The following is an 11379-nucleotide window of genomic DNA, read 5'->3' on the forward strand; positions in this document are numbered from 1 at the left end:
GAAGGAGTACAGCATGGATGGCCACGACCCCTTGCCGGAGCCTGGTGGAGCTTTAGGTGTTTTCGCTCAATAAACACTCACAACGCCCGGTCTGGGAACCGAAACTGCGATCCTACGACTGCGAGTCCGCTGCCCTAATCACAGGGTCATTGTGTGTGTGTGTGTGTGTGTGTGTATGTGTGTATGTGTGTGTTAATTTCACACAATGTATGAATTAAAGTAATCTATAAAATCTATACAAATGCATAAACGTTTATTTTTGTTTTGTTTTGTAGCTCCAGTTTGTTTCTAATTGATCTCACCTGTTGTCAAAGACGTTCTAGACATGCCCATACTTCCTAACATTAAGCAAGGGTGTATCTTAGAAACCACATTGGCCTATTTATATTCAGTCAGAAAGGAGAGTAGTGCATGATCTCAGCACGATTAAGGCGACATTTGAAACTGTTTGAGCAACCATATCAATATAATATATTGTTGTACTAGTGAACATCTGTTACTTATACAGTGGGCGGTTTGCCCATCCCTATCAAAAACAAAAGAAAAAAGGCCAAGCATTCGGCAAAATGGGCTAAAATATTTAACACCTTCTCTACACGCTTGTTCATATACTACCGGTGTTCCTTATATTTTTCATCTTCCTTGGTCGATAACTTATATTATTGGAAACTTACGGGTCCATTTTATTGCCTGTACTCACCATTTTTACTGGTGGTTCAGAAAAATAAATATTCTAATTATACAATCGTAGATATATCTATTCAGCATATTTATAGTAATTGGAAATCGATTATCCTAGACATTCTACCTGTGCAAATAGAAGAGTCTATCTACAAATCAACATCAGGTGTTTTATGTGGTTTGCTCATTCGATCTGCTATAAATACTAACCTTAAAATAAAGGAAGGACACATTAGGTGATATAGACCAAGATACATTGTATCTGGAAAACGGAAGGTACGGTCAGAGCTGGAATAATTGTGATCATAGATCTAGCGGATCAATATTCACCAGGTGTTAATGACTACCATCACCAGCACAACCACTATCAGCAGTAGCAACAACAGCAACATCAACCTCATCAACAACTAGTAGCGCACTTAAAAAAAAATTGAAAATCATATTTTCAACCACGAACGCACGCACGCACACATTATGTGTGTGTGGGGCGAGTGGTGTTTGTTTGTGTATTATTTATATATATGTGTGTATATATGTGTGTATGTATGTGTGTATTTATATACATACATATATATATACAAAATGGGACAAGAAGGCAAAACATCCGGACAAATAGGTGATACCAAAAGGGACAACAAAACATCCAGATAGACGATACAAAAAACACGGACGGGTCATTCGAAGCCTTTAATCTTCAGTCAAGAACTGGATCATCCTCGCAATTTCAACCTTCTCTGCGAAGGCCAATGGCTTGGGGGTTAGAGGTATTTGGTTCACCATAACAAGGTCGTGAGTTCTAATCCCAGGGGTGATTCGTATCCTCGAGCTAGTCATTTTATTGCACGTTGCTCCAGTCCACTTCGGTGACAAAAATATGTTCTACCTGTATTTCAAAGGGCCAAACTTGTTACATTTTGTGTCACACTGAATCTCCCTGAGAACTATGTTGAGGGAACAGGTGTCTTTGGAGTGGACAGCTCCTTGCATATTAATTTCTCAAGCAGGCTGTTCTGCTGGTCGGATCAACTGGAACACTCGTCGTCGCAACTGACGGAGGGCCAGTAATTTTCTTTGGACTGCGAACAAAAGATCTGTGTTTTGTGAAATTTAAATTGTCTTTTTAATTGTGCATTTACTTTTGCTTTACAAAAGAGAATTATGTTCATTTTATTTCACAAATAATTTCTATGATGTTACTAAAAAAATCAATAGTTTATAATATATTTCTATTAAATATTTACGGAAAATTGAAATTTGCTTATTTCTTCTTTCATAAATCTTTCAGAAATCAAAGAAGCTTTTCAAATGTTCGATATTGACCATGATGGTCAAATCACGAGTAACGAACTGAAAGCAGTAATGAAATCATTGGGTCAAACACCTTCCGAACAGGATTTGGAAGAAATGATCAGAGAAGTTGACACAGACGGTAAGTGAAAAAATTTATTTAGTTATCCTCATGGAGTCTCTTCTGCTTCTTTGCATTGGAATGTTACAGCTCCGGTACTGTGGGAATGTGATTAGAATATCGTGGGAAAGACGAATTCTTGAAGCCTACCCAACCGGCAGGAGACCTGCGGATAAATTAAAACTGAGATTGTTGGATAATATCCGTAGTCTGAGGTGGTCACGCTTGGGAATCCAGTCAGAAATTGTAAAGATAGTTGCTTCTGATAGCATCCTGTTGAGGATCCTCTATCTAACGACCCTCGCAGGAAGAGTAGGTGGAGATAATGGGTGGATAGATGGAGGGGTGAAATCCCAATTCCATTCTGTGAAAAATTATGCTGGGATTTATGCTAAAAGATGGAACATTAGCTACTAACAATCTGAAATCCGTGAGACAGATTTATATAAATTGATGTAGGGGATAAAATGACTCACTAATTGCTATAGAATATTTTAGCTTCCACAATTTACGTTTTGAGCAGATTGAATTCTCGTCTTAATTTCGGCTTCTCAAGATATTGCTGTTTGTCCTGCAAATCTCCATGCTCACGTCAAGGCGTTTCCAGGCCAATTATGCCGTTGCGGGCCCTGGAATTTCTCACCCAATTTTTTCCATTTCTCACTCTTTTGGACGTTCTTCATGATGTGAACACGAGAGCCGATTGGTTAGGTATAGAAATAAATATACAAACTCTCATTCAAATATTTCATTTGGCTTGATAATCCTTTTTGCGCTTATGTTCAAGCTATGATATGGGTGCCACCAGTTCCCAAGGAACACATCTGCCTTTGAAAAGTTTTATATTTTAAGATATTTTACTGGGTGCATACAAATATTCTAGTCCCTAATAGGGACCTGTATAATCATCGATCATTCAACTATTAACAAGTAGTAAGGAATACGTTGTTATCAGTAAAATGTTGCTATCAGCCTCTGTTAGAATTGGTCCTGGTAGTGTTGTGTAATATTTTGAAGAATTCGACGGCTGTAGAACCACAAGTAAGCGTCTACTTACCCATGACTTAATCACGGATTCATATATTCTATATAACAAAATTTTACTTCTTGAATGCCACTAAAACCTTTGAAAAAATGTATAAACATCATGAAACAGTTTAGCAAGAAACACTTGTATTAAATTATATGAAAAGAAAGATCGCAATATTTTAGTGCCAGGAATGTAAAAGAGCTTTCGTTGAGTTTAGCTTGAATTTGCTTCTGGCGCTTCGTAGCTTATGACCATCAGGATTATAGTCGATGTGATCAACAGAACAACCTACTCGTCAATTTAACGTGCAAGTGACTGAGAACGCTACTGACACGCATAACTCTAACGTAGATTATAGGGAGACTCGACGTGACACAGAATGTAACAAGGCTGGCCCTTTCAGCTACAGGTACAGCACATTTTGCCAGCTGAGGAGACTGGAGCAACGTGAAATAATGTGTCTTGCTCGAGGACATACGCGCTGCAAGGAATCTAACTCGCGACCTTACGCGCGTGAGCGGTACACCTTAACCTCTAAGCCACGCACCTTCTCTATGATTTGGTTCCAATTACTGAGTTAGAGCAATTTAACTTCAACTCCTTTGCTGGCACTTATGTGGAAATGCATAATGAAGTGATATCCTGCTATCCCCATTCAGCTAAAACTATGACAAGTGATCTAACAAAGCCAGTAAGGATGAATGGTTGAAGAATTCAATCACAGACGTTACCAACTTATAAACACAAATTATGTCTTTTATTATCTGACTCTACTCTCTAGTTCTTGGTCCTGCCTCTTTCATCTGCCTCCTTGATGTGTCTACTCGTTCTTTCATCTCTTCCTCCACTGCCACCACCATCACCATCATAATTCTCATCCACATCATCATCATCTTTTTGTTCTTCTTCTGTTTATGTGGGCGTGCGTCAACAATGCAGAAATCTACATTACTTTCAAATGTATCAATGTACTCACCTGCCAATGACATGCATTCTAAAGTATGTCATATAGCCTACTCTCACAATACGTATATATTTCTGCCTGTTAGTGTTTGTATGTATATATATATCTCACTCTCTCTCTCTCTCTCTCTCTCTCTCTCTCATATATATATATATATCGTTATATATAGCGTTATATATATATATAAATATATATATATAGTTATATATATATATAAATATATATATATAGTTATATATATATAAATATATATATATACAGTTATATATATAAATATATATATATATATATATATTATATATATATATATACCTTTATATACATATACCTTTATATGTATATACCGTTATATATATAATTATATATATACCATTATATATATATAGTTATATACATATACCGTTATATATATAGTTATATATATATATATCGTTGTATATATGTATATATATATATCGTTATATTTATATATATACATATATATATGCATATATATATATCGTTATATTTATATATATATATATTGTCTGTGTATATTTTTTGTATGTACGTATGTATGTATGTATGTATGTATGCATGTATGTATGTATGTATGTATGTATGTATGTATGTATGTATGTATGTACGTACGTACGTATGTATGCATGTATGCATGCATGTACGCACGCTCTCATGAGGCACACAGATTACTGATCACCTGTTAAGGTAAAGTGTACTGTTTACAAGTCATATGGAGAGTGTATTTAGTTATCATTTACACATGCAGTTTTGTTTGCTTATTTATTCAGTTTCACGGTGAAATAGAAATAAGCTGATTTAATCAGACTTTGTAAGATACAGTAAAGGACATACTTCGATACTTTTTACCACGTTCCTATCCAATATCGATCGCATCATAAGATCCTTTTTCATAACAAAGCATAACGGCAAATGTATATAACGCTGCTAAAAGCAATGGCTGGGTACTTAGAAAGAGAGAGAACGAGAGAATGACAAAAGAGAGACAGAGAAACAGAGAGACAGAACTAAACACAGAAGGAGGGTGGGAGAGAGAGGGAAAGAAACAGAGAGGTAGAGAGAGAGAAAGACAAATATAAATATAAGGAAAATAGCGAAGTCGGTGAAAGACAACGTTGTTCTGTTAAAGAAGAAAAAAATGGAGGAAAATGGAGGAAAGATTCCATGTTTGGTTGGTTGCTTCTGAGATTTCTTTTCTTTAGATTTTCGTTTTGCTTTTATAATCGTCATTGTTGTTGTTTTTATTATTGTTGTGTTCTTTTCCTTCTCACCCCACCTCTCTCGTCTTCTCCTCTTATTCCTTCTCACCACCTCAGCATTCACTCATTTATTCATTCATTTTTCTTCTTTTCTACTTTCCCTTCTTCACTTCCTTCTGTTTTTCTCCTCCTCCTCCTTCTCCTCCTCCTCCTCCTCTTCCTAGTCGTTGTCTTCATTCATTTCCTTTTTCTAGTTTCACTTTTCCTTTTTCTTCATCTTCTTATTCTTATTGTTGTTCGTCTCCTTGTTGTTCTCTTATTATTGTTCGTGTTCCTCTTGTTCTTGTTCTGCTTATTTGCCTTCTTTAACTTCTTTTCTTTGAACTTTCTTCAGCTTCTTCCTCTTCATCTTCTACTTCCTCCTCCTCCTACTGTTCTCCTCCTACTCCCACCCCCATTCTTTCTCAACTTCTTGTTTCCGCGTTCATATTTCCACGTTTCACCGTCTTCAAAGAAAATTGATATTTGTTTAGAAAATATGTTACTACTACTACTACTACTACTACTACTACTATAAGACAATGCGAGCGTTTTCTTCTATGTCTGTATTACAATAATTTTTTATGCCAGAGAAGATGTTAGTTATAAACGTTATACATTTACGAGAGTATCGCCGACTTAAATGGAACAGATTAAGAAATATTTCTATTGAAAATTAAACTAAGTCACGCAATTAAGTTAACTGTGCTTCTATCCCGGCAAAGATATTACCACATACATATTAGAATGTGTCTCTGATATAGACACGAGGAGGGCGGAAAAATTTTTAGCATTGCTTCAGTAAAGACTGAAAATGATGGATGTTTTAATAAAATCGGTCAATCTATTCTATAAGAGCAGCGAGCCGTTATACACACTCGCACATCAAGTACTACCACCACAAACAGCAACATCAACCATTCCACCGCTACCACCACCACCACCACCACCACCACCACCACAACAACAACAAAACTACCACCTGAATCACATTGATACATATATTGAACTTGATATTGGCATAAATGAAACAATTCATCATCCAATGGTTCAAATTATCTTCTTGTCTGTTTTTATAAATGTAGGTATTTGTTATGTGCGTATGTTTATATTATATATATATATAATACATAGAGACATATCTACATGGAGAAAGTCAGATAAAATATAGATGCATCAAATTATTATTTTCCTTATCTATACCGCATATATATATATATATATATATATATATATATATATAAATACCCTACAACTCCACTTTGTTATATATATATATATTAGGTTGGCCCAAAAGTTCGTAACACTTGCGAAAATTGAATTTTTACTCGCCAAGTACTAACAAAAAACAACAAAAATCATTCCAAAATAAAGACCATTATTTTCCAAGACTTTCTACAAACTTTTGGGACAACCTTATATATATATATATATATATATATAATATAGTATGTATATGTATGTATGTATGTATATATATATATATATTTAATGTATGTATATGTATATATATATATATAATATATATATATATAAATATATATTTATGTATGTATGTATATGTATGTATATATATATATATATATTATATATATCTATATATATATATATATATATGGGGGGGTGCGAATTCACGAAAAAAGCAAAAGACGAAGACGGGTGTGTAGAAAAGAACCAGATGTATTAGTATAACGCTCAGGAATTGAAAACGTCTTTAACATTTCGAGCCTACGCTCTTCCACAGAAAGGAGCACAAAAAAACAAGGAGAGAAAAAAAATGTTTTTAGTGGCTACCGATCTATTATATATATAATATATATATATATATATATATAATATATAGAGAGAGAGAGAGAGAGAGAGACAGAGAGAGACAGACAGAGAGAGACGACGACACACACACACACACACACAAATACTCACACAAGCGCGCACACTCGTATGTACATGCACACGTACTAGAGTGTATATATAGCCATATATTATACGTATGTATATGTAGATATATACATATATAAATGTATAATTATATATAGAGGCAAGCATATCTGTGTGGTAAGATGTTTTCTCCAGATCTACAGGAATACTGATTCAGTTCTACCAAGTGGCACCTTGGGCAAAGTTTTTCCGCTCTCACTCTAGCCAACCAAATCGAAATGAATGAATTTGGTAGCGGGAAACTAAAAGAAGCCCGTTGGATATATATATTATATATACTATGATAATTCTGCTTGTTATTGCCTTATTTACCCATCGGTAACACTTTCGCGTTATTAAGAAAAAGAGGGAGACGGATAAGGAGGGAGGGAGAACAAAGGTGAGAGAGAAGCGTCCATAACGTGAGGTAGGGGGGGAACGTGATATTTATTGCGTAGTTAAAAATGTTAGTTAAAAGAAGAGAAGAGTTAAAAATATAATTTTAGCAGAGGGGTGATGTTCTGATGGAGAGATTAAAGAAAGGCAGAGAGAGAGAGAGAGAGAGAGGGAGGGGTACAGAAAGAAAGAGTAGAAAGTGATGGGGTGAGAGAGATTATGATGGTGGTGGTGGTGATTGGATAGTGAAAAATGTATTCCTTTTCTTAATTGAACTCAGTTTTTTTTATATATCACCTATTACTTAACGCTCATTTGTGTGGCAAATATATGCAATTTAACTAAAGGTTGTATCATATCTACGGGATAATTTTTTGTTTTGTTTATGGGGGAAATGGAAAAATAAGAGTGAATATTTATTTTATGAGTGTGTGTGTTAATTCTATAAAATTGTGTATAAATTATATAAAGTACATTAAGTAATCACCGTATTCCAAGTCTTTTAACTTTTCAATGAGTAACAGATGTGAGATTGTCTTTCCATAGAGACACTGCACAGGCTACGCTTTCAGGTCTTTTGAATAAAATTTTCAGAAATAACCCAACAGGCTTAACATTAATTCCATGAAATATTCACAGTTCTTATTAATAGATTATTAAGGTGGCTATTCGCAATTTAGAACCGAAATGCAATAAGAAAAGACGTCACTAAAGTAACGGAGGTTGCTAGAAAGCACCAACATATAGAGATATAGAAGTCAAAACAACTCTCAGCCAATTCAGAACACTTTCCTAACGAATAACAGGGGAGACAGGCTCCCTCCCTACGACAAGCGAGATGGAGTCATATCAGCGCTGATTTCAGACTTAATTACTCTTCATCATTGACCCATTACTCCGTCGCTGAGGGTAACGTATATATATATATATATATCGTCCTCGCGTTGGTGTGTTTTTTTCTGTGTTTTCTTGTTTGGATTAACTATGTATGATATATATATATATATATATATAATATATATATATATATATATATATATATAATATACACACTTATATATATATATATATAATATATATATATATATATAGTGTGTGTGTGTGTGTGTGTATGTATAAATAGTGTTAGAGATAGAAACCCACAGCTTCATCAACTCAAACGATATTAACTCAACCAAGCCATAAAATATCGTTTGGAATTGATGAAGCTGGGGTGTTTCTATCTCTAACACAATTTTGATATATATGAATTAATTAGGGAGAGTAATTCGATTTAATAGTTTTAATTTGAATGTCTCATCCTGTGGCACTGGAATTGATATTTCCTAATTACTATAATATATATATATTATACATATATATATATATATATATACATACATACATACATACATATATATATATATATATATATATATATATATATATATTTATTCTGTCTCTCTCTTCCATCTTTTCTCTTAAAAAAAAAATGTTTCTCCTAGCTCTCACTATTTTCCTCACGTTCTGGTCTAACGACCCTCCATGTTTGCTTTCGTTCGGTTTCCTTGTATGTCTTCACTGTTATGCTTTTGTTCCCAACTTTGACCCTCCATAAATCCTAAATTTTATTTTAGAATTTATGGGAGCAACTGTCTTTGAAGACTCATATTGTCGTTGAATGCTCGAAATGAGGAATGGATAGACAGCCGACAACTGTGTTTACTTGTCCTGTTTTCCATTTTCTTGTTGGTGTTTCATGTTATTTGCACCGTTAGTGACGTCCTATATATATATATATACTAGCAGTATCGCCCGGCGTTGCTCAGGTTTGTAAGGGAAATAACTATAAAGCATTTTTAGAGTTATAGCCAAAAAATAGCAAAAAAATGGAAAAAAATTATGGTAAATTTTTTTGAGAGTTAAAAAAGGTGGAGTTGCGTCCCCTAGACGGTCTGTGGTTTGGGTTTCTGATTCTCGAACATGTCGAATTTATCGATTTTTTCAGAACTGGGGGAACTTTTCAAAATTTTCGCTGCGTTAGTTTTGAATTATGACATTGGGCTATGTGTGTGTCAAGTTTCATCAGAATCGGTTGAAAGCCGTGGTCAGAGTGAGGGTACGAGAAAACAGACACACAGAAAACGCACAGACAAACTGCCGTTTTATAGAGAGAGATATATATACTCTCTTATGCACACACGCACCTTCAGGTTGGAGCGAGGTCACTTGACCTTGTTATCTCCCCTACTATCCCTCTAGCGTCTAACGTCTGATCTCTAACGTTTGACCTCCGATCTCTTACTTCTGAAATCAGAACTCCATGTATGCATGTATGTATATATATATATGTATATATATATGAGAGAGAGATGATATGTATGCATGTATGTACATATAACGTGCGTGTGCGTATGGCTTGGTTTGTGGATCCCACATTCGTTGGTTCGTTTACGGCATAAATTAGCTGTTCCGCAACGTAGACCGATAAGATGAGTAGCAGGCTTTAAAACAATAAGTACTAGGGTCTATTCGGTCGACTTAAAGTCTATAAATCGATGCCTCAGTGTCTGACTGATATAACTAAAAGATAAAAGGTGTAAGTTTATAAGGAAACACACACTCATACACACACGCGCGCGTATACACTCACTTAACGTGAGACATATGTTGGATGATAAACACTGATAGATAAACAGCTAGACAATAAAATAGTATTTCAATGTAATTAAGAATAAATAAGGCGCAGGAGTGGCTGTGTGGTAAGTAGCTTGCTTACCAGCCACATGGTTCTGGGTTCAGTCCCACTGCGTGGCATCTTGGACAAGTGTCTTCTGCTATAGCCCCGGGCCGACCAATGCCTTGTGAGTGGATTTGGTAGACGGAAACTGAAAGAAGCCTGTCGTATATGTGTATATATATATATATGTGTATGTGTGTGTGTGTCTGTGTTTGTCCTCCTAGCATTGCTTGACAACCGATGCTGGTGTGTTTATGTCCCCGTTACTTAGCGGTTCGGCAAAAGAGACCGATAGAATAAGTACTGGGCTTACAAAAGAAAGAATAAGTCGCGGGGTCGAGTCGCTCGATTAAAGGCGGTGCCCAGCATTGCCGCAGTCAAATGACTGAAACAAGTAAAAGAGTAAAGAGTAAATGGCACAGATTCTCTGTCCCCCTCATATAAAATACGTGGGGGTGTGCGTGTGTTTGCTCCTTTTCCCTCCTCTTTTCCTCCTTCTTCTTCTTCTCATTCTCCTTCCTTTTCTTCTTCTCCTCCTCCTTCTTCTCATTCTTCTCTCCTCCTCCTCCTTCTTCTTTATTATTATTATTATTACTATTATCATCATCATCATCATCTTCATCATCATCAGTTTCTGACTGCTATTGTAATTGTTGTTGTCGTTGTTCTCCATACGCACACAATCTTTGTTGATAACGTGCTCTTTCTGTAATCGTTTTTGGCTATTGCTGGTTAATGACGATGTTACTGTTATTGTTGTTCTTCTTCTTCTTGCAGCTGCTATTACTGCTGCTGCTGCTATTTTTACTGTCATTAAAATCTCTTTGGAAGATTTAATTGCAAAATCCCATGCAATTCGATTTGATCACCATATTATTCTTAATTTTCGTTTGGAATCTCCAGAGTAACATTTTAAAGATAATTCCTCTCCTTACTCTCTTTCTCTCTAAATATACACACATATATATATATATAAATGTACGTATATCCAAACATACATATGTATGT

The 11379-nt window shown here is 35.2% G+C and overlaps 1 long non-coding RNA gene across 1 annotated transcript in view; it reads left to right on the forward strand.

Moving 5' to 3' along the window:
- The window catches only part of LOC115229547, a 47693-nt gene extending 36882 nt beyond the window's left edge, over positions 1–10811 (forward strand). Inside the window, exons 2-3 of the long non-coding RNA XR_004997346.1 lie at positions 1967–2110; positions 10782–10811. This is a non-coding gene — a long non-coding RNA (uncharacterized LOC115229547). The remainder of the gene's footprint in view (positions 1–1966; positions 2111–10781) is intronic.
- Positions 10812–11379: the final 568 nt, after the last annotated feature.

The sequence above is a fragment of the Octopus sinensis genome, unplaced genomic scaffold, assembly GCF_006345805.1.
Source record: "Octopus sinensis unplaced genomic scaffold, ASM634580v1 Contig12996, whole genome shotgun sequence".
Classification (NCBI taxonomy): Eukaryota; Metazoa; Mollusca; class Cephalopoda; order Octopoda; family Octopodidae; genus Octopus; species Octopus sinensis.